This window comes from Spea bombifrons, chromosome 4, assembly GCF_027358695.1.
Source record: "Spea bombifrons isolate aSpeBom1 chromosome 4, aSpeBom1.2.pri, whole genome shotgun sequence".
NCBI classification, from domain to species: Eukaryota; Metazoa; Chordata; class Amphibia; order Anura; family Pelobatidae; genus Spea; species Spea bombifrons.
In genome coordinates this window covers 114,109,016-114,127,373 of record NC_071090.1, presented here as the reverse complement: position 1 = coordinate 114,127,373, position 18,358 = coordinate 114,109,016, and the positions used below count along the sequence as shown (strand labels likewise).

Genomic DNA, 18,358 nt, shown 5'->3' with positions numbered 1-18,358 from the left:
TTGCTGAAATTCATAAAGAAAGGAAATTGAAATGATCTGTATGGGATTCTTAGAGTGTTTAAGCTCCCAAGTCAAATTCTTGTAAAGGAGCTAAAAATGAAAACTTCTTAGCAGGGTTCTTAAAATCAGAGAAAATGTAAGCTTAACTGTAGAGGGGATGTAAACATTTCACCATAACTATGTCACAGATTTTCCCTGGGGGTAGCCTACTTAACTGTGAAGTTTCTTAGCACTTTGCTGACCCAATCCTGTAGTTTTCTCCTTACTTTCTAGTAACACATATTGTCTGAAAGCGTTTGAAAGTGTCCCCTGCCAGATTTGTTTCTGTAGTGTAGTGGTTATCACGTTCGCCTTACACGCGAAAGGTCCTCGGTTCGAAACCGAGCAGAAACAACTATTGTTTTATGAATTTAAAACTACACCTGCATTTCTTGCAAAGGTAGCACACGTTGAGTTGTTTTTGTTTTTTTAAACCATGTTTCCAAAGAAAGAGTACTGTCAGAGAGGTGAGAAAACTGCAGCCAGGTCAAGTTTCTGTAGTGTAGTGGTTATCACGATTGCCTAACATGCAAAAGGTCTCTGATTTGAAACCAGGCAGGAACATGTTTTGTGGAGAGTTCTTTTTGTCATGCATGCTGAAAATCATTTAAAAAAAACACCTACTCACTTCACGAAAATCCCATCATTGCACCATGAAATCACTGTGCTGTTCACATCATTTGTTCAGTGTTAGAAATTGCTGAAATTCATAAAGAAAGGAAATTGAAAGGATCTGTATGGGATTCTTAGAGTGTTTAAGCTCCCAAGTCAAATTCTTGTAAAGGAGCTAAAAATGAAAACTTCTTAGCAGGGTTCTTAAAATCCGAGAAAATTTAAGCTTAACTGTAGAGGGGATGTAAACATTTCACCATAACTATGTCACAGATTTTCCCTGGGGGTAGCCTACTCAACTGTGAAGTTTCTTAGCACTTTGCTGACCCAATCCTGTAGTTTTCTCCTTACTTTCTAGTAACACATATTGTCTGAAAGCGTTTGAAAGTGTTTTCTTCCGGATTTGTTTCTGTAGTGTAGTGGTTATCACGTTCGCCTCACACGCGAAAGGTCCTCGGATCGAAACCGAGCAGAAACAACTATTGTTTTATGAATTTAAAACTACACCTGCATTTCTTGCAAAGGTAGCACACGTTGAGTTGTTTTTGTTTTTTTAAACCATGTTTCCAAAGAAAGAGTACTGTCAGAGAGGTGAGAAAACCACGAACAGGTCAAGTTTCTGTAGTGTAGTGGTTATCACGTTTGCCTTACACGCAAAAGGTCCCTGGTTCGAAACCAGGCAGGAACATGTTTTGTGTAGAGTTCTTTTTGTCATGCATGCTGAAAATCATTTAAAAAAAACACCTACTCACTTCACGAAAATCCCATCATTGCACCATGAAATCACTGTGCTGTTCACATCATTTGTTCAGTGTTAGAAATTGCTGAAATTCATAAAGAAAGGAAATTGAAATGATCTGTATGGGATTCTTAGAGTGTTTAAGCTCCCAAGTCAAATTCTTGTAAAGGAGCTAAAAATGAAAACTTCTTAGCAGGGTTCTTAAAATCAGAGAAAATGTAAGCTTAACTGTAGAGGGGATGTAAACATTTCACCATAACTATGTCACAGATTTTCCCTGGGGGTAGCCTACTTAACTGTGAAGTTTCTTAGCACTTTGCTGACCCAATCCTGTAGTTTTCTCCTTACTTTCTAGTAACACATATTGTCTGAAAGCGTTTGAAAGTGTCCCCTGCCAGATTTGTTTCTGTAGTGTAGTGGTTATCACGTTTGCCTTACACGCGAAAGGTCCTCGGTTCGAAACCGAGCAGAAACAACTATTGTTTTATGAATTTAAAACTACACCTGCATTTCTTGCAAAGGTAGCACACGTTGAGTTGTTTTTGTTTTTTTAAACCATGTTTCCAAAGAAAGAGTACTGTCAGAGAGGTGAGAAAACTGCAGCCAGGTCAAGTTTCTGTAGTGTAGTGGTTATCACGATTGCCTAACACGCAAAAGGTCCCTGATTTGAAACCAGGCAGGAACATGTTTTGTGGAGAGTTCTTTTTGTCATGCATGCTGAAAATCATTTAAAAAAAACACCTACTCACTTCACGAAAATCCCATCATTGCACCATGAAATCACTGTGCTGTTCACATCATTTGTTCAGTGTTAGAAATTGCTGAAATTCATAAAGAAAGGAAATTGAAAGGAGCTGTATGGGATTCTTAGAGTGTTTAAGCTCCCAAGTCAAATTCTTGTAAAGGAGCTAAAAATGAAAACTTCTTAGCAGGGTTCTTAAAATCAGAGAAAATTTAAGCTTAACTGTAGAGGGGATGTAAACATTTCACCATAACTATGTCACAGATTTTCCCTGGGGGTAGCCTACTCAACTGTGAAGTTTCTTAGCACTTTGCTGACCCAATCCTGTAGTTTTCTCCTTACTTTCTAGTAACACATATTGTCTGAAAGCGTTTGAAAGTGTTTTCTTCCAGATTTGTTTCTGTAGTGTAGTGGTTATCACGTTCGCCTCACACGCGAAAGGTCCTCGGTTCGAAACCGAGCAGAAACAACTATTGTTTTATGAATTTAAAACTACACCTGCATTTCTTGCAAAGGTAGCACACGTTGAGTTGTTTTTGTTTTTTTAAACCATGTTTCCAAAGAAAGAGTACTGTCAGAGAGGTGAGACAACCACGAACAGGTCAAGTTTCTGTAGTGTAGTGGTTATCACGTTTGCCTAACACGCAAAAGGTCCCTGGTTCGAAACGAGGCAGGAACATGTTTTGTGTAGAGTTCTTTTTGTCATGCATGCTGAAAATCATTTAAAAAAAACACCTACTCTCTTCACGAAAATCCCATCATTGCACCATGAAATCACTGTGCTGTTCACATCATTTGTTCAGTGTTAGAAATTGCTGAAATTCATAAAGAAAGGAAATTGAAATGATCTGTATGGGATTCTTAGAGTGTTTAAGCTCCCAAGTCAAATTCTTGTAAAGGAGCTAAAAATGAAAACTTCTTAGCAGGGTTCTTAAAATCAGAGAAAATGTAAGCTTAACTGTAGAGGGGATGTAAACATTTCACCATAACTATGTCACAGATTTTCCCTGGGGGTAGCCTACTTAACTGTGAAGTTTCTTAGCACTTTGCTGACCCAATCCTGTAGTTTTCTCCTTACTTTCTAGTAACACATATCGTCTGAAAGCGTTTGAAAGTGTCCTCTGCCAGATTTGTTTCTGTAGTGTAGTGGTTATCACATTCGCCTCACACGCGAAAGGTCCTCGGTTCGAAACCGAGCAGAAACAACAGTTGCTTTATGAATTTAAAACTACACCTGCATTTCTTGCAAAGGTAGCACATGTTGAGTTGTTTTTGTTTTTTTAAACCATGTTTCAAAAGAAAGAGTACTGTCAGAGAGGTGAGAAACCTGCAGCTAGGTCAAGTTTCTGTAGTGTAGTGGTTATCACGTTTGCCTAACACGCAAAAGGTCCCTGGTTCGAAACCAGGCAGGAACATGTTTTGTGTAGAGTTCTTTTTGTCATGCATGCTGAAAATCATTTAAAAAAAACACCTACTCACTTCACGAAAATCCCATCATTGCACCATGAAATCACTGTGCTGTTCACATCATTTGTTCAGTGTTAGAAATTGCTGAAATTCATAAAGAAAGGAAATTGAAATGATCTGTATGGGATTCTTAGAGTGTTTAAGCTCCCAAGTCAAATTCTTGTAAAGGAGCTAAAAATGAAAACTTCTTAGCAGGGTTCTTAAAATCAGAGAAAATGTAAGCTTAACTGTAGAGGGGATGTAAACATTTCACCATAACTATGTCACAGATTTTCCCTGGGGGTAGCCTACTTAACTGTGAAGTTTCTTAGCACTTTGCTGACCCAATCCTGTAGTTTTCTCCTTACTTTCTAGTAACACATATTGTCTGAAAGCGTTTGAAAGTGTCCCCTGCCAGATTTGTTTCTGTAGTGTAGTGGTTATCACGTTTGCCTTACACGCGAAAGGTCCTCGGTTCGAAACCGAGCAGAAACAACTATTGTTTTATGAATTTAAAACTACACCTGCATTTCTTGCAAAGGTAGCACACGTTGAGTTGTTTTTGTTTTTTTAAACCATGTTTCCAAAGAAAGAGTACTGTCAGAGAGGTGAGAAAACTGCAGCCAGGTCAAGTTTCTGTAGTGTAGTGGTTATCACGATTGCCTAACACGCAAAAGGTCCCTGATTTGAAACCAGGCAGGAACATGTTTTGTGGAGAGTTCTTTTTGTCATGCATGCTGAAAATCATTTAAAAAAAACACCTACTCACTTCACGAAAATCCCATCATTGCACCATGAAATCACTGTGCTGTTCACATCATTTGTTCAGTGTTAGAAATTGCTGAAATTCATAAAGAAAGGAAATTGAAAGGAGCTGTATGGGATTCTTAGAGTGTTTAAGCTCCCAAGTCAAATTCTTGTAAAGGAGCTAAAAATGAAAACTTCTTAGCAGGGTTCTTAAAATCAGAGAAAATTTAAGCTTAACTGTAGAGGGGATGTAAACATTTCACCATAACTATGTCACAGATTTTCCCTGGGGGTAGCCTACTCAACTGTGAAGTTTCTTAGCACTTTGCTGACCCAATCCTGTAGTTTTCTCCTTACTTTCTAGTAACACATATTGTCTGAAAGCGTTTGAAAGTGTTTTCTTCCAGATTTGTTTCTGTAGTGTAGTGGTTATCACGTTCGCCTCACACGCGAAAGGTCCTCGGTTCGAAACCGAGCAGAAACAACTATTGTTTTATGAATTTAAAACTACACCTGCATTTCTTGCAAAGGTAGCACACGTTGAGTTGTTTTTGTTTTTTTAAACCATGTTTCCAAAGAAAGAGTACTGTCAGAGAGGTGAGACAACCACGAACAGGTCAAGTTTCTGTAGTGTAGTGGTTATCACGTTTGCCTAACACGCAAAAGGTCCCTGGTTCGAAACGAGGCAGGAACATGTTTTGTGTAGAGTTCTTTTTGTCATGCATGCTGAAAATCATTTAAAAAAAACACCTACTCTCTTCACGAAAATCCCATCATTGCACCATGAAATCACTGTGCTGTTCACATCATTTGTTCAGTGTTAGAAATTGCTGAAATTCATAAAGAAAGGAAATTGAAATGATCTGTATGGGATTCTTAGAGTGTTTAAGCTCCCAAGTCAAATTCTTGTAAAGGAGCTAAAAATGAAAACTTCTTAGCAGGGTTCTTAAAATCAGAGAAAATGTAAGCTTAACTGTAGAGGGGATGTAAACATTTCACCATAACTATGTCACAGATTTTCCCTGGGGGTAGCCTACTTAACTGTGAAGTTTCTTAGCACTTTGCTGACCCAATCCTGTAGTTTTCTCCTTACTTTCTAGTAACACATATTGTCTGAAAGCGTTTGAAAGTGTCCCCTGCCAGATTTGTTTCTGTAGTGTAGTGGTTATCACGTTCGCCTTACACGCGAAAGGTCCTCGGTTCGAAACCGAGCAGAAACAACTATTGTTTTATGAATTTAAAACTACACCTGCATTTCTTGCAAAGGTAGCACACGTTGAGTTGTTTTTGTTTTTTTAAACCATGTTTCCAAAGAAAGAGTACTGTCAGAGAGGTGAGAAAACTGCAGCCAGGTCAAGTTTCTGTAGTGTAGTGGTTATCACGATTGCCTAACATGCAAAAGGTCCCTGATTTGAAACCAGGCAGGAACATGTTTTGTGGAGAGTTCTTTTTGTCATGCATGCTGAAAATCATTTAAAAAAAACACCTACTCACTTCACGAAAATCCCATCATTGCACCATGAAATCACTGTGCTGTTCACATCATTTGTTCAGTGTTAGAAATTGCTGAAATTCATAAAGAAAGGAAATTGAAAGGATCTGTATGGGATTCTTAGAGTGTTTAAGCTCCCAAGTCAAATTCTTGTAAAGGAGCTAAAAATGAAAACTTCTTAGCAGGGTTCTTAAAATCAGAGAAAATGTAAGCTTAACTGTAGAGGGGATGTAAACATTTCACCATAACTATGTCACAGATTTTCCCTGGGGGTAGCCTACTCAACTGTGAAGTTTCTTAGCACTTTGCTGACCCAATCCTGTAGTTTTCTCCTTACTTTCTAGTAACACATATCGTCTGAAAGCGTTTGAAAGTGTCCTCTGCCAGATTTGTTTCTGTAGTGTAGTGGTTATCACATTCGCCTCACACGCGAAAGGTCCTCGGTTCGAAACCGAGCAGAAACAACAGTTGCTTTATGAATTTAAAACTACACCTGCATTTCTTGCAAAGGTAGCACATGTTGAGTTGTTTTTGTTTTTTTAAACCATGTTTCAAAAGAAAGAGTACTGTCAGAGAGGTGAGAAACCTGCAGCTAGGTCAAGTTTCTGTAGTGTAGTGGTTATCACGTTTGCCTAACACGCAAAAGGTCCCTGGTTCGAAACCAGGCAGGAACATGTTTTGTGTAGAGTTCTTTTTGTCATGCATGCTGAAAATCATTTAAAAAAAACACCTACTCACTTCACGAAAATCCCATCATTGCACCATGAAATCACTGTGCTGTTCACATCATTTGTTCAGTGTTAGAAATTGCTGAAATTCATAAAGAAAGGAAATTGAAATGATCTGTATGGGATTCTTAGAGTGTTTAAGCTCCCAAGTCAAATTCTTGTAAAGGAGCTAAAAATGAAAACTTCTTAGCAGGGTTCTTAAAATCAGAGAAAATGTAAGCTTAACTGTAGAGGGGATGTAAACATTTCACCATAACTATGTCACAGATTTTCCCTGGGGGTAGCCTACTCAACTGTGAAGTTTCTTAGCACTTTGCTGACCTAATCCTGTAGTTTTCTCCTTACTTTCTAGTAACACATATTGTCTGAAAGCGTTTGAAAGCGTCCCCAGCTAGATTTGTTTCTGTAGTGTAGTGGTTATCACGTTCGCCTTACACGCGAAAGGTCCTCGGTTCGAAACCGAGCAGAAACAACTATTGTTTTATGAATTTAAAACTACACCTGCATTTCTTGCAAAGGTAGCACACGTTGAGTTGTTTTTGTTTTTTGAACCATGTTTCCAAAGAAACAGTACTGTCAGAGAGGTGAGAAAAATGCAGCCAGGTCAAGTTTCTGTAGTGTTGTGGTTATCACGATTGCCTAACACGCAAAAGGTCCCTGATTTGAAACCAGGCAGGAACATGTTTTGTGTAGAGTTCTTTTTGTCATGCATGCTGAAAATCATTTAAAAAAAACACCTACTCACTTCACGAAAATCCCATCATTGCACCATGAAATCACTGTGCTTTTCACATCATTTGTTCAGTGTTAGAAATTGCTGAAATTCATAAAGAAAGGAAATTGAAAGGATCTGTATGGGATTCTTAGAGTGTTTAAGCTCCCAAGTCAAATTCTTGTAAAGGAGCTAAAAATGAAAACTTCTTGGCAGGGTTCTTAAAATCAGAGAAAATTTAAGCATAACTGTAGAGGGGATGTAAACATTTCACCAGAACTATGTCACAAATTTTCCCTGGGGGTAGCCTACTCAACTGTGAAGTTTCTTAGCACTTTGCTGACTCAATCCTGTAGTTTTCTACTTACTTTCTAGTAACACATATTGTCTGAAAGCGTTTGAAAGTGTTTTCTGCCAGATTTGTTTCTGTAGTGTAGTGGTTATCACGTTCGCCTCACACGCGAAAGGTCCTCGGTTCGAAACCGAGCAGAAACAACTATTGTTTTATGAATTTAAAACTACACCTGCATTTCTTGCAAAGGTAGCACACGTTGAGTTGTTTTTGTTTTTTTAAACCATGTTTCCAAAGAAACAGTACTGTCAGAGAGGTGAGAAAACCACGGCCAGGTCAAGTTTCTGTAGTGTAGTGGTTATCACGATTGCCTAATACGCAAAAGGTCCCTGATTTGAAACCAGGCAGGAACATGTTTTGTGGAGAGTTCTTTTTGTCATGCATGCTGAAAATCATTTAAAAAAAACACCTACTCACTTCACGAAAATCCCATCATTGCACCATGAAATCACTGTGCTGTTCACATCATTTGTTCAGTGTTAGAAATTGCTGAAATTCATAAAGAAAGGAAATTGAAAGGATCTGTATGGGATTCTTAGAGTGTTTAAGCTCCCAAGTCAAATTCTTGTAAAGGAGCTAAAAATGAAAACTTCTTAGCAGGGTTCTTAAAATCAGAGAAAATTTAAGCTTAACTGTAGAGGGGATGTAAACATTTCACCATAACTATGTCACAGATTTTCCCTGGGGGTAGCCTACTCAACTGTGAAGTTTCTTAGCACTTTGCTGACCCAATCCTGTAGTTTTCTCCTTACTTTCTAGTAACACATATTGTCTGAAAGCGTTTGAAAGTGTCCCCAGCTAGATTTGTTTCTGTAGTGTAGTGGTTATCACGTTCGCCTTACACGCGAAAGGTCCTCGGTTCGAAACCGAGCAGAAACAACTATTGTTTTATGAATTTAAAACTACACCTGCATTTCTTGCAAAGGTAGCACACGTTGAGTTGTTTTTGTTTTTTTAAACCATGTTTCCAAAGAAAGAGTACTGTCAGAGAGGTGAGAAAACCACAGCCAGTTCAAGTTTCTGTAGTGTAGTGGTTATCACGTTTGCCTAACACGCAAAAGGTCCCTGGTTCGAAACCAGGCAGGAACATGCTTTGTGTAGAGTTGTTTTTGTCATGCATGCTGAAAATCATTTAAAAAAAACACCTACTCACTTCACGAAAATCCCATCATTGCACCATGAAATCACTGTGCTGTTCACATCATTTGTTCAGTGTTAGAAATTGCTGAAATTCATAAAGAAAGGAAATTGAAATGATCTGTATGGGATTCTTAGAGTGTTTAAGCTCCCAAGTCAAATTCTTGTAAAGGAGCTAAAAAAGAAAACTTCTTGGCAGGGTTCTTAAAATCAGAGAAAATTTAAGCTTAACTGTAGAGGGGATGTAAACATTTCACCATAACTATGTCACAGATTTTCCCTGGGGGTAGCCTACTCAACTGTGAAGTTTCTTAGCACTTTGCTGACCCAATCCTGTAGTTTTCTCCTTACTTTCTAGTAACACATATTGTCTGAAAGCGTTTGAAAGTGTCCCCAGCTAGATTTGTTTCTGTAGTGCAGTGGTTATCACGTTTGCCTTACACGCGAAAGGTCCTCGGTTCGAAACCGAGCAGAAACAACTATTGTTTTATGAATTTAAAACTACACCTGCATTTCTTGCAAAGGTAGCACACGTTGAGTTGTTTTTGTTTTTTAAACCATGTTTCCAAAGAAACAGTACTGTCAGAGAGGTGAGAAAACTGCAGCCAGGTCAAGTTTCTGTAGTGTAGTGGTTATCACGATTGCCTAACACGCAAAAGGTCCCTGATTTGAAACCAGGCAGGAACATGTTTTGTGTAGAGTTCTTTTTGTCATGCATGCTGAAAATCATTTAAAAAAAACACCTACTCACTTCACGAAAATCCCATCATTGCACCATGAAATCACTGTGCTTTTCACATCATTTGTTCAGTGTTAGAAATTGCTGAAATTCATAAAGAAAGGAAATTGAAAGGATCTGTATGGGATTCTTAGAGTGTTTAAGCTCCCAAGTCAAATTCTTGTAAAGGAGCTAAAAATGAAAACTTCTTGGCAGGGTTCTTAAAATCAGAGAAAATTTAAGCATAACTGTAGAGGGGATGTAAACATTTCACCAGAACTATGTCACATATTTTCCCTGGGGGTAGCCTACTCAACTGTGAAGTTTCTTAGCACTTTGCTGACTCAATCCTGTAGTTTTCTACTTACTTTCTAGTAACACATATTGTCTGAAAGCGTTTGAAAGTGTTTTCTGCCAGATTTGTTTCTGTAGTGTAGTGGTTATCACGTTCGCCTCACACGCGAAAGGTCCTCGGTTCGAAACCGAGCAGAAACAACTATTGTTTTATGAATTTAAAACTACACCTGCATTTCTTGCAAAGGTAGCACACGTTGAGTTGTTTTTGTTTTTTTAAACCATGTTTCCAAAGAAACAGTACTGTCAGAGAGGTGAGAAAACCACGGCCAGGTCAAGTTTCTGTAGTGTAGTGGTTATCGCGATTGCCTAACACGCAAAAGGTCCCTGATTTGAAACCAGGCAGGAACATGTTTTGTGTAGAGTTCTTTTTGTCATGCATGCTGAAAATCATTTAAAAAAAACACCTACTCACTTCACGAAAATCCCATCATTGCACCATGAAATCACTGTGCTGTTCACATCATTTGTTCAGTGTTAGAAATTGCTGAAATTCATAAAGAAAGGAAATTGAAATGATCTGTATGGGATTCTTAGAGTGTTTAAGCTCCCAAGTCAAATTCTTGTAAAGGAGCTAAAAATGAAAACTTCTTAGCAGGGTTCTTAAAATCAGAGAAAATGTAAGCTTAACTGTAGAGGGGATGTAAACATTTCACCATAACTATGTCACAGATTTTCCCTGGGGGTAGCCTACTTAACTGTGAAGTTTCTTAGCACTTTGCTGACCCAATCCTGTAGTTTTCTCCTTACTTTCTAGTAACACATATTGTCTGAAAGCGTTTGAAAGTGTCCCCTGCCAGATTTGTTTCTGTAGTGTAGTGGTTATCACATTCGCTTTACACGCGAAAGGTCCTCGGTTCGAAACCGAGCAGAAACAACTATTGTTTTATGAATTTAAAACTACACCTGCATTTCTTGCAAAGGTAGCACACGTTGAGTTGTTTTTGTTTTTTTAAACCATGTTTCCAAAGAAAGAGTACTGTCAGAGAGGTGAGAAAACTGCAGCCAGGTCAAGTTTCTGTAGTGTAGTGGTTATCACGATTGCCTAACACGCAAAAGGTCCCTGATTTGAAACCAGGCAGGAACATGTTTTGTGGAGAGTTCTTTTTGTCATGCATGCTGAAAATCATTTAAAAAAAACACCTACTCACTTCACGAAAATCCCATCATTGCACCATGAAATCACTGTGCTGTTCACATCATTTGTTCAGTGTTAGAAATTGCTGAAATTCATAAAGAAAGGAAATTGAAAGGATCTGTATGGGATTCTTAGAGTGTTTAAGCTCCCAAGTCAAATTCTTGTAAAGGAGCTAAAAATGAAAACTTCTTAGCAGGGTTCTTAAAATCAGAGAAAATTTAAGCTTAACTGTAGAGGGGATGTAAACATTTCACCATAACTATGTCACAGATTTTCCCTGGGGGTAGCCTACTCAACTGTGAAGTTTCTTAGCACTTTGCTGACCCAATCCTGTAGTTTTCTCCTTACTTTCTAGTAACACATAGTGTCTGAAAGCGTTTGAAAGTGTCTTCTTCCAGATTTGTTTCTGTAGTGTAGTGGTTATCACGTTCGCCTCACACGCGAAAGGTCCTCGGTTCGAAACCGAGCAGAAACAACTATTGTTTTATGAATTTAAAACTACACCTGCATTTCTTGCAAAGGTAGCACACGTTGAGTTGTTTTTGTTTTTTTAAACCATGTTTCCAAAGAAAGAGTACTGTCAGAGAGGTGAGAAAACTGCAGCCAGGTCAAGTTTCTGTAGTGTAGTGGTTATCACGATTGCCTAACACGCAAAAGGTCCCTGATTTGAAACCAGGCAGGAACATGTTTTGTGGAGAGTTCTTTTTGTCATGCATGCTGAAAATCATTTAAAAAAAACACCTACTCACTTCACGAAAATCCCATCATTGCACCATGAAATCACTGTGCTGTTCACATCATTTGTTCAGTGTTAGAAATTGCTGAAATTCATAAAGAAAGGAAATTGAAAGGATCTGTATGGGATTCTTAGAGTGTTTAAGCTCCCAAGTCAAATTCTTGTAAAGGAGCTAAAAATGAAAACTTCTTAGCAGGGTTCTTAAAATCAGAGAAAATTTAAGCTTAACTGTAGAGGGGATGTAAACATTTCACCATAACTATGTCACAGATTTTCCCTGGGGGTAGCCTACTCAACTGTGAAGTTTCTTAGCACTTTGCTGACCCAATCCTGTAGTTTTCTCCTTACTTTCTAGTAACACATAGTGTCTGAAAGCGTTTGAAAGTGTCTTCTTCCAGATTTGTTTCTGTAGTGTAGTGGTTATCACGTTCGCCTCACACGCGAAAGGTCCTCGGTTCGAAACCGAGCAGAAACAACTATTGTTTTATGAATTTAAAACTACACCTGCATTTCTTGCAAAGGTAGCACACGTTGAGTTGTTTTTGTTTTTTTAAACCATGTTTCCAAAGAAAGAGTACTGTCAGAGAGGTGAGAAAACCACGAACAGGTCAAGTTTCTGTAGTGTAGTGGTTATCACGTTTGCCTAACACGCAAAAGGTCCCTGGTTCGAAACCAGGCAGGAACATGTTTTGTGTAGAGTTCTTTTTGTCATGCATGCTGAAAATCATTTAAAAAAAACACCTACTCACTTCACGAAAATCCCATTATTGCACCATGAAATCACTGTGCTGTTCACATCATTTGTTCAGTGTTAGAAATTGCTGAAATTCATAAAGAAAGGAAATTGAAAGGATCTGTATGGGATTCTTAGAGTGTTTAAGCTCCCAAGTCAAATTCTTGTAAAGGAGCTAAAAATGAAAACTTCTTAGCAGGGTTCTTAAAATCAGAGAAAATGTAAGCTTAACTGTAGAGGGGATGTAAACATTTCACCAGAACTATGTCACATATTTTCCCTGGGGGTAGCCTACTCAACTGTGAAGTTTCTTAGCACTTTGCTGACTCAATCCTGTAGTTTTCTACTTACTTTCTAGTAACACATATTGTCTGAAAGCGTTTGAAAGTGTTTTCTGCCAGATTTGTTTCTGTAGTGTAGTGGTTATCACGTTCGCCTCACACGCGAAAGGTCCTCGGTTCGAAACCGAGCAGAAACAACTATTGTTTTATGAATTTAAAACTACACCTGCATTTCTTGCAAAGGTAGCACACGTTGAGTTGTTTTTGTTTTTTTAAACCATGTTTCCAAAGAAACAGTACTGTCAGAGAGGTGAGAAAACCACGGCCAGGTCAAGTTTCTGTAGTGTAGTGGTTATCGCGATTGCCTAACACGCAAAAGGTCCCTGATTTGAAACCAGGCAGGAACATGTTTTGTGTAGAGTTCTTTTTGTCATGCATGCTGAAAATCATTTAAAAAAAACACCTACTCACTTCACGAAAATCCCATCATTGCACCATGAAATCACTGTGCTGTTCACATCATTTGTTCAGTGTTAGAAATTGCTGAAATTCATAAAGAAAGGAAATTGAAATGATCTGTATGGGATTCTTAGAGTGTTTAAGCTCCCAAGTCAAATTCTTGTAAAGGAGCTAAAAATGAAAACTTCTTAGCAGGGTTCTTAAAATCAGAGAAAATGTAAGCTTAACTGTAGAGGGGATGTAAACATTTCACCATAACTATGTCACAGATTTTCCCTGGGGGTAGCCTACTTAACTGTGAAGTTTCTTAGCACTTTGCTGACCCAATCCTGTAGTTTTCTCCTTACTTTCTAGTAACACATATTGTCTGAAAGCGTTTGAAAGTGTCCCCTGCCAGATTTGTTTCTGTAGTGTAGTGGTTATCACATTCGCCTTACACGCGAAAGGTCCTCGGTTCGAAACCGAGCAGAAACAACTATTGTTTTATGAATTTAAAACTACACCTGCATTTCTTGCAAAGGTAGCACACGTTGAGTTGTTTTTGTTTTTTTAAACCATGTTTCCAAAGAAACAGTACTGTCAGAGAGGTGAGAAAACCACGGCCAGGTCAAGTTTCTGTAGTGTAGTGGTTATCACGATTGCCTAACACGCAAAAGGTCCCTGATTTGAAACCAGGCAGGAACATGTTTTGTGGAGAGTTCTTTTTGTCATGCATGCTGAAAATCATTTAAAAAAAACACCTACTCACTTCACGAAAATCCCATCATTGCACCATGAAATCACTGTGCTGTTCGCATCATTTGTTCAGTGTTAGAAATTGCTGAAATTCATAAAGAAAGGAAATTGAAAGGATCTGTATGGGATTCTTAGAGTGTTTAAGCTCCCAAGTCAAATTCTTGTAAAGGAGCTAAAAATGAAAACTTCTTAGCAGGGTTCTTAAAATCAGAGAAAATTTAAGCTTAACTGTAGAGGGGATGTAAACATTTCACCATAACTATGTCACAGATTTTCCCTGGGGGTAGCCTACTCAACTGTGAAGTTTCTTAGCACTTTGCTGACCCAATCCTGTAGTTTTCTCCTTACTTTCTAGTAACACATATTGTCTGAAAGCGTTTGAAAGTGTCTTCCTCCAGATTTGTTTCTGTAGTGTATTGGTTATCACGTTCGCCTCACACGCGAAAGGTCCTCGGTTCGAAACCGAGCAGAAACAACTATTGTTTTATGAATTTAAAACTACACCTGCATTTCTTGCAAAGGTAGCACACGTTGAGTTGTTTTTGTTTTTTTAAACCATGTTTCCAAAGAAAGAGTACTGTCAGAGAGGTGAGAAAACCACGAACAGGTCAAGTTTCTGTAGTGTAGTGGTTATCACGTTTGCCTAACACGCAAAAGGTCCCTGGTTCGAAACCAGGCAGGAACATGTTTTGTGTAGAGTTCTTTTTGTCATGCATGCTGAAAATCATTTAAAAAAAACACCTACTCACTTCACGAAAATCCCATCATTGCACCATGAAATCACTGTGCTGTTCACATCATTTGTTCAGTGTTAGAAATTGCTGAAATTCATAAAGAAAGGAAATTGAAATGATCTGTATGGGATTCTTAGAGTGTTTAAGCTCCCAAGTCAAATTCTTGTAAAGGAGCTAAAAATGAAATCTTCTTAGCAGGGTTCTTAAAATCAGAGAAAATGTAAGCTTAACTGTAGAGGGGATGTAAACATTTCACCATAACTATGTCACAGATTTTCCCTGGGGGTAGCCTACTCAACTGTGAAGTTTCTTAGCACTTTGCTGACCCAATCCTGTAGTTTTCTCCTTACTTTCTAGTAACACATATCGTCTGAAAGCGTTTGAAAGTGTCCTCTGCCAGATTTGTTTCTGTAGTGTAGTGGTTATCACATTCGCCTCACACGCGAAAGGTCCTCGGTTCGAAACCGAGCAGAAACAACAGTTGCTTTATGAATTTAAAACTACACCTGCATTTCTTGCAAAGGTAGCACATGTTGAGTTGTTTTTGTTTTTTTAAACCATGTTTCAAAAGAAAGAGTACTGTCAGAGAGGTGAGAAACCTGCAGCTAGGTCAAGTTTCTGTAGTGTAGTGGTTATCACGTTTGCCTAACACGCAAAAGGTCCCTGGTTCGAAACCAGGCAGGGACATGTTTTGTGTAGAGTTCTTTTTGTCATGCATGCTGAAAATCATTTAAAAAAACACCTACTCACTTCACGAAAATCCCATCATTGCACCATGAAATCACTGTGCTGTTCACATCATTTGTTCAGTGTTAGAAATTGCTGAAATTCATAAAGAAAGGAAATTGAAAGGATCTGTATGGGATTCTTAGAGTGTTTAAGCTCCCAAGTCAAATTCTTGTAAAGGAGCTAAAAATGAAAACTTCTTAGCAGGGTTCTTAAAATCAGAGAAAATGTAAGCTTAACTGTAGAGGGGATGTAAACATTTCACCATAACTATGTCACAGATTTTCCCTGGGGGTAGCCTACTTAACTGTGAAGTTTCTTAGCACTTTGCTGACCCAATCCTGTAGTTTTCTCCTTACTTTCTAGTAACACATATTGTCTGAAAGCGTTTGAAAGTGTCCCCTGCCAGTTTTGTTTCTGTAGTGTAGTGGTTATCACGTTCGCCTTACACGCGAAAGGTCCTCGGTTCGAAACCGAGCAGAAACAACTATTGTTTTATGAATTTAAAACTACACCTGCATTTCTTGCAAAGGTAGCACACGTTGAGTTGTTTTTGTTTTTTTAAACCATGTTTCCAAAGAAAGAGTACTGTCAGAGAGGTGAGAAAACTGCAGCCAGGTCAAGTTTCTGTAGTGTAGTGGTTATCACGATTGCCTAACATGCAAAAGGTCCCTGATTTGAAACCAGGAAGGAACATGTTTTGTGGAGAGTTCTTTTTGTCATGCATGCTGAAAATCATTTAAAAAAAACACCTACTCACTTCACGAAAATCCCATCATTGCACCATGAAATCACTGTGCTGTTCACATCATTTGTTCAGTGTTAGAAATTGCTGAAATTCATAAAGAAAGGAAATTGAAATGATCTGTATGGGATTCTTAGAGTGTTTAAGCTCCCAAGTCAAATTCTTGTAAAGGAGCTAAAAATGAAAACTTCTTAGCAGGGTTCTTAAAATCAGAGAAAATGTAAGCTTAACTGTAGAGGGGATGTAAACATTTCACCATAACTATGTCACAGATTTTCCCTGGGGGTAGCCTACTCAACTGTGAAGTTTCTTAGCACTTTGCTGACCCAATCCTGTAGTTTTCTCCTTACTTTCTAGTAACACATATTGTCTGAAAGCGTTTGAAAGTGTTTTCTTCCGGATTTGTTTCTGTAGTGTAGTGGTTATCACGTTCGCCTCACACGCGAAAGGTCCTCGGTTCGAAACCGAGCAGAAACAACTATTGTTTTATGAATTTAAAACTACACCTGCATTTCTTGCAAAGGTAGCACACGTTGAGTTGTTTTTGTTTTTTTAAACCATGTTTCCAAAGAAAGAGTACTGTCAGAGAGGTGAGAAAACCACGAACAGGTCAAGTTTCTGTAGTGTAGTGGTTATCATGTTTGCCTAACACGCAAAAGGTCCCTGGTTCGAAACCAGGCAGGGACATGTTTTGTGTAGAGTTCTTTTTGTCATGCATGCTGAAAATCATTTAAAAAAAACACCTACTCACTTCACGAAAATCCCATCATTGCACCATGAAATCACTGTGCTGTTCACATCATTTGTTCAGTGTTAGAAATTGCTGAAATTCATAAAGAAAGGAAATTGAAAGGATCTGTATGGGATTCTTAGAGTGTTTAAGCTCCCAAGTCAAATTCTTGTAAAGGAGCTAAAAATGAAAACTTCTTGGCAGGGTTCTTAAAATCAGAGAAAATTTAAGTTTAACTGTAGAGGGGATGTAAACATTTCACCATAACTATGTCACAGTTTTCCCCTAGGGGTAGAATACTCAACTGTGAAGTTTCTTAGCACTTTGCTGACCCAATCCTGTAGTTTTCTCCTTACTTTCTAGTAACACATAGTGTCTGAAAGCGTTTGAAAGTGTCTTCTTCCAGATTTGTTTCTGTAGTGTAGTGGTTATCACGTTCGCCTCACACGCGAAAGGTCCTCGGTTCGAAACCGAGCAGAAACAACTATTGTTTTATGAATTTAAAACTACACCTGCATTTCTTGCAAAGGTAGCACACGTTGAGTTGTTTTTGTTTTTTTAAACCATGTTTCCAATGAAAGAGTACTGTCAGAGAGGTGAGAAAACCACGAACAGGTCAAGTTTCTGTAGTGTAGTGGTTATCAGGTTTGCCTAACACGCAAAAGGTCCCTGGTTCGAAACCAGGCAGGAACATGTTTTGTGTAGAGTTCTTTTTGTCATGCACGCTGAAAATCATTTAAAAAAACACCTACTCACTTCACGAAAATCCCATCATTGCACCATGAAATCACTGTGCTGTTCACATCATTTGTTCAGTGTTAGAAATTGCTGAAATTCATAAAGAAAGGAAATTGAAATGATCTGTATGGGATTCTTAGAGTGTTTAAGCTCCCAAGTCAAATTCTTGTAAAGGAGCTAAAAATGAAAACTTCTTAGCAGGGTTCTTAAAATCAGAGAAAATGTAAGCTTAACTGTAGAGGGGATGTAAACATTTCACCATAACTATGTCACAGATTTTCCCTGGGGGTAGCCTACTCAACTGTGAAGTTTCTTAGCACTTTGCTGACCCAATCCTGTAGTTTTCTCCTTACTTTCTAGTAACACATATTGTCTGAAAGCGTTTGAAAGTGTTTTCTGCCAGATTTGTTTCTGTAGTGTAGTGGTTATCACGTTCTCCTCACACGCGAAAGGTCCTCGTTTCAAAACCGAGCAGAAACAACTATTGTTTTATGAATTTAAAACTACACCTGCATTTCTTGCAAAGGTAGCACACGTTGAGTTGTTTTTGTTTTTTTAAACCATGTTTCCAAAGAAGGAGTACTGTCAGAGAGGTGAGAAAACTGCAGCCAGGTCAAGTTTCTGTAGTGTAGTGGTTATCACGTTTGCCTAACACGCAAAAGGTCCTTGGTTCGAAACCAGGCAGGAACATGTTTTGTGTAGAGTTCTTTTTGTCATGCATGCTGAAAATCATTTTAAAAAAACACCTACTCACTTCACGAAAATCCCATCATTGCACCATGAAA

At 38.4% G+C, this 18,358-nt stretch overlaps 37 non-coding genes across 37 annotated transcripts; all 37 read left to right on the top strand.

Moving 5' to 3' along the window:
• The first annotated feature begins 320 nt into the window (after positions 1 to 320).
• TRNAV-UAC (transfer RNA valine (anticodon UAC)) lies at positions 321 to 393 on the top strand. The gene has a single exon. It is a non-coding gene; the product is annotated as a tRNA-Val (tRNA).
• Positions 394 to 1,056: 663 nt separating this feature from the next.
• TRNAV-CAC (transfer RNA valine (anticodon CAC)) lies at positions 1,057 to 1,129 on the top strand. The gene has a single exon. It is a non-coding gene; the product is annotated as a tRNA-Val (tRNA).
• Positions 1,130 to 1,266: 137 nt separating this feature from the next.
• Positions 1,267 to 1,339, top strand: TRNAV-UAC (transfer RNA valine (anticodon UAC)). Its single transcript has one exon. It is a non-coding gene; the product is annotated as a tRNA-Val (tRNA).
• Positions 1,340 to 1,792: 453 nt separating this feature from the next.
• On the top strand, positions 1,793 to 1,865 carry TRNAV-UAC (transfer RNA valine (anticodon UAC)). The gene has a single exon. It is a non-coding gene; the product is annotated as a tRNA-Val (tRNA).
• Positions 1,866 to 2,528: 663 nt separating this feature from the next.
• On the top strand, positions 2,529 to 2,601 carry TRNAV-CAC (transfer RNA valine (anticodon CAC)). Its single transcript has one exon. It is a non-coding gene; the product is annotated as a tRNA-Val (tRNA).
• Positions 2,602 to 2,738: 137 nt separating this feature from the next.
• On the top strand, positions 2,739 to 2,811 carry TRNAV-AAC (transfer RNA valine (anticodon AAC)). The gene has a single exon. It is a non-coding gene; the product is annotated as a tRNA-Val (tRNA).
• Positions 2,812 to 3,264: 453 nt separating this feature from the next.
• Positions 3,265 to 3,337, top strand: TRNAV-CAC (transfer RNA valine (anticodon CAC)). The gene has a single exon. It is a non-coding gene; the product is annotated as a tRNA-Val (tRNA).
• A 137-nt stretch (positions 3,338 to 3,474) lies between these two features.
• TRNAV-AAC (transfer RNA valine (anticodon AAC)) lies at positions 3,475 to 3,547 on the top strand. The gene has a single exon. It is a non-coding gene; the product is annotated as a tRNA-Val (tRNA).
• Positions 3,548 to 4,000: 453 nt separating this feature from the next.
• Positions 4,001 to 4,073, top strand: TRNAV-UAC (transfer RNA valine (anticodon UAC)). Its single transcript has one exon. It is a non-coding gene; the product is annotated as a tRNA-Val (tRNA).
• A 663-nt stretch (positions 4,074 to 4,736) lies between these two features.
• TRNAV-CAC (transfer RNA valine (anticodon CAC)) lies at positions 4,737 to 4,809 on the top strand. The gene has a single exon. It is a non-coding gene; the product is annotated as a tRNA-Val (tRNA).
• A 137-nt stretch (positions 4,810 to 4,946) lies between these two features.
• On the top strand, positions 4,947 to 5,019 carry TRNAV-AAC (transfer RNA valine (anticodon AAC)). The gene has a single exon. It is a non-coding gene; the product is annotated as a tRNA-Val (tRNA).
• Positions 5,020 to 5,472: 453 nt separating this feature from the next.
• TRNAV-UAC (transfer RNA valine (anticodon UAC)) lies at positions 5,473 to 5,545 on the top strand. The gene has a single exon. It is a non-coding gene; the product is annotated as a tRNA-Val (tRNA).
• A 663-nt stretch (positions 5,546 to 6,208) lies between these two features.
• Positions 6,209 to 6,281, top strand: TRNAV-CAC (transfer RNA valine (anticodon CAC)). Its single transcript has one exon. It is a non-coding gene; the product is annotated as a tRNA-Val (tRNA).
• A 137-nt stretch (positions 6,282 to 6,418) lies between these two features.
• TRNAV-AAC (transfer RNA valine (anticodon AAC)) lies at positions 6,419 to 6,491 on the top strand. Its single transcript has one exon. It is a non-coding gene; the product is annotated as a tRNA-Val (tRNA).
• Positions 6,492 to 6,944: 453 nt separating this feature from the next.
• Positions 6,945 to 7,017, top strand: TRNAV-UAC (transfer RNA valine (anticodon UAC)). The gene has a single exon. It is a non-coding gene; the product is annotated as a tRNA-Val (tRNA).
• A 662-nt stretch (positions 7,018 to 7,679) lies between these two features.
• TRNAV-CAC (transfer RNA valine (anticodon CAC)) lies at positions 7,680 to 7,752 on the top strand. Its single transcript has one exon. It is a non-coding gene; the product is annotated as a tRNA-Val (tRNA).
• A 663-nt stretch (positions 7,753 to 8,415) lies between these two features.
• Positions 8,416 to 8,488, top strand: TRNAV-UAC (transfer RNA valine (anticodon UAC)). Its single transcript has one exon. It is a non-coding gene; the product is annotated as a tRNA-Val (tRNA).
• Positions 8,489 to 8,625: 137 nt separating this feature from the next.
• TRNAV-AAC (transfer RNA valine (anticodon AAC)) lies at positions 8,626 to 8,698 on the top strand. The gene has a single exon. It is a non-coding gene; the product is annotated as a tRNA-Val (tRNA).
• Positions 8,699 to 9,151: 453 nt separating this feature from the next.
• TRNAV-UAC (transfer RNA valine (anticodon UAC)) lies at positions 9,152 to 9,224 on the top strand. The gene has a single exon. It is a non-coding gene; the product is annotated as a tRNA-Val (tRNA).
• A 662-nt stretch (positions 9,225 to 9,886) lies between these two features.
• TRNAV-CAC (transfer RNA valine (anticodon CAC)) lies at positions 9,887 to 9,959 on the top strand. The gene has a single exon. It is a non-coding gene; the product is annotated as a tRNA-Val (tRNA).
• Positions 9,960 to 10,622: 663 nt separating this feature from the next.
• Positions 10,623 to 10,695, top strand: TRNAV-UAC (transfer RNA valine (anticodon UAC)). The gene has a single exon. It is a non-coding gene; the product is annotated as a tRNA-Val (tRNA).
• Positions 10,696 to 11,358: 663 nt separating this feature from the next.
• TRNAV-CAC (transfer RNA valine (anticodon CAC)) lies at positions 11,359 to 11,431 on the top strand. Its single transcript has one exon. It is a non-coding gene; the product is annotated as a tRNA-Val (tRNA).
• A 663-nt stretch (positions 11,432 to 12,094) lies between these two features.
• On the top strand, positions 12,095 to 12,167 carry TRNAV-CAC (transfer RNA valine (anticodon CAC)). The gene has a single exon. It is a non-coding gene; the product is annotated as a tRNA-Val (tRNA).
• A 137-nt stretch (positions 12,168 to 12,304) lies between these two features.
• TRNAV-AAC (transfer RNA valine (anticodon AAC)) lies at positions 12,305 to 12,377 on the top strand. Its single transcript has one exon. It is a non-coding gene; the product is annotated as a tRNA-Val (tRNA).
• Positions 12,378 to 12,830: 453 nt separating this feature from the next.
• On the top strand, positions 12,831 to 12,903 carry TRNAV-CAC (transfer RNA valine (anticodon CAC)). The gene has a single exon. It is a non-coding gene; the product is annotated as a tRNA-Val (tRNA).
• Positions 12,904 to 13,566: 663 nt separating this feature from the next.
• On the top strand, positions 13,567 to 13,639 carry TRNAV-UAC (transfer RNA valine (anticodon UAC)). Its single transcript has one exon. It is a non-coding gene; the product is annotated as a tRNA-Val (tRNA).
• A 663-nt stretch (positions 13,640 to 14,302) lies between these two features.
• TRNAV-CAC (transfer RNA valine (anticodon CAC)) lies at positions 14,303 to 14,375 on the top strand. The gene has a single exon. It is a non-coding gene; the product is annotated as a tRNA-Val (tRNA).
• Positions 14,376 to 14,512: 137 nt separating this feature from the next.
• Positions 14,513 to 14,585, top strand: TRNAV-AAC (transfer RNA valine (anticodon AAC)). Its single transcript has one exon. It is a non-coding gene; the product is annotated as a tRNA-Val (tRNA).
• A 453-nt stretch (positions 14,586 to 15,038) lies between these two features.
• On the top strand, positions 15,039 to 15,111 carry TRNAV-CAC (transfer RNA valine (anticodon CAC)). Its single transcript has one exon. It is a non-coding gene; the product is annotated as a tRNA-Val (tRNA).
• Positions 15,112 to 15,248: 137 nt separating this feature from the next.
• On the top strand, positions 15,249 to 15,321 carry TRNAV-AAC (transfer RNA valine (anticodon AAC)). Its single transcript has one exon. It is a non-coding gene; the product is annotated as a tRNA-Val (tRNA).
• A 452-nt stretch (positions 15,322 to 15,773) lies between these two features.
• TRNAV-UAC (transfer RNA valine (anticodon UAC)) lies at positions 15,774 to 15,846 on the top strand. The gene has a single exon. It is a non-coding gene; the product is annotated as a tRNA-Val (tRNA).
• Positions 15,847 to 16,509: 663 nt separating this feature from the next.
• On the top strand, positions 16,510 to 16,582 carry TRNAV-CAC (transfer RNA valine (anticodon CAC)). Its single transcript has one exon. It is a non-coding gene; the product is annotated as a tRNA-Val (tRNA).
• A 137-nt stretch (positions 16,583 to 16,719) lies between these two features.
• Positions 16,720 to 16,792, top strand: TRNAV-AAC (transfer RNA valine (anticodon AAC)). The gene has a single exon. It is a non-coding gene; the product is annotated as a tRNA-Val (tRNA).
• A 453-nt stretch (positions 16,793 to 17,245) lies between these two features.
• On the top strand, positions 17,246 to 17,318 carry TRNAV-CAC (transfer RNA valine (anticodon CAC)). The gene has a single exon. It is a non-coding gene; the product is annotated as a tRNA-Val (tRNA).
• Positions 17,319 to 17,455: 137 nt separating this feature from the next.
• On the top strand, positions 17,456 to 17,528 carry TRNAV-AAC (transfer RNA valine (anticodon AAC)). The gene has a single exon. It is a non-coding gene; the product is annotated as a tRNA-Val (tRNA).
• Positions 17,529 to 17,980: 452 nt separating this feature from the next.
• On the top strand, positions 17,981 to 18,053 carry TRNAV-CAC (transfer RNA valine (anticodon CAC)). The gene has a single exon. It is a non-coding gene; the product is annotated as a tRNA-Val (tRNA).
• Positions 18,054 to 18,190: 137 nt separating this feature from the next.
• On the top strand, positions 18,191 to 18,263 carry TRNAV-AAC (transfer RNA valine (anticodon AAC)). Its single transcript has one exon. It is a non-coding gene; the product is annotated as a tRNA-Val (tRNA).
• The last annotated feature ends 95 nt before the right edge of the window (positions 18,264 to 18,358 follow it).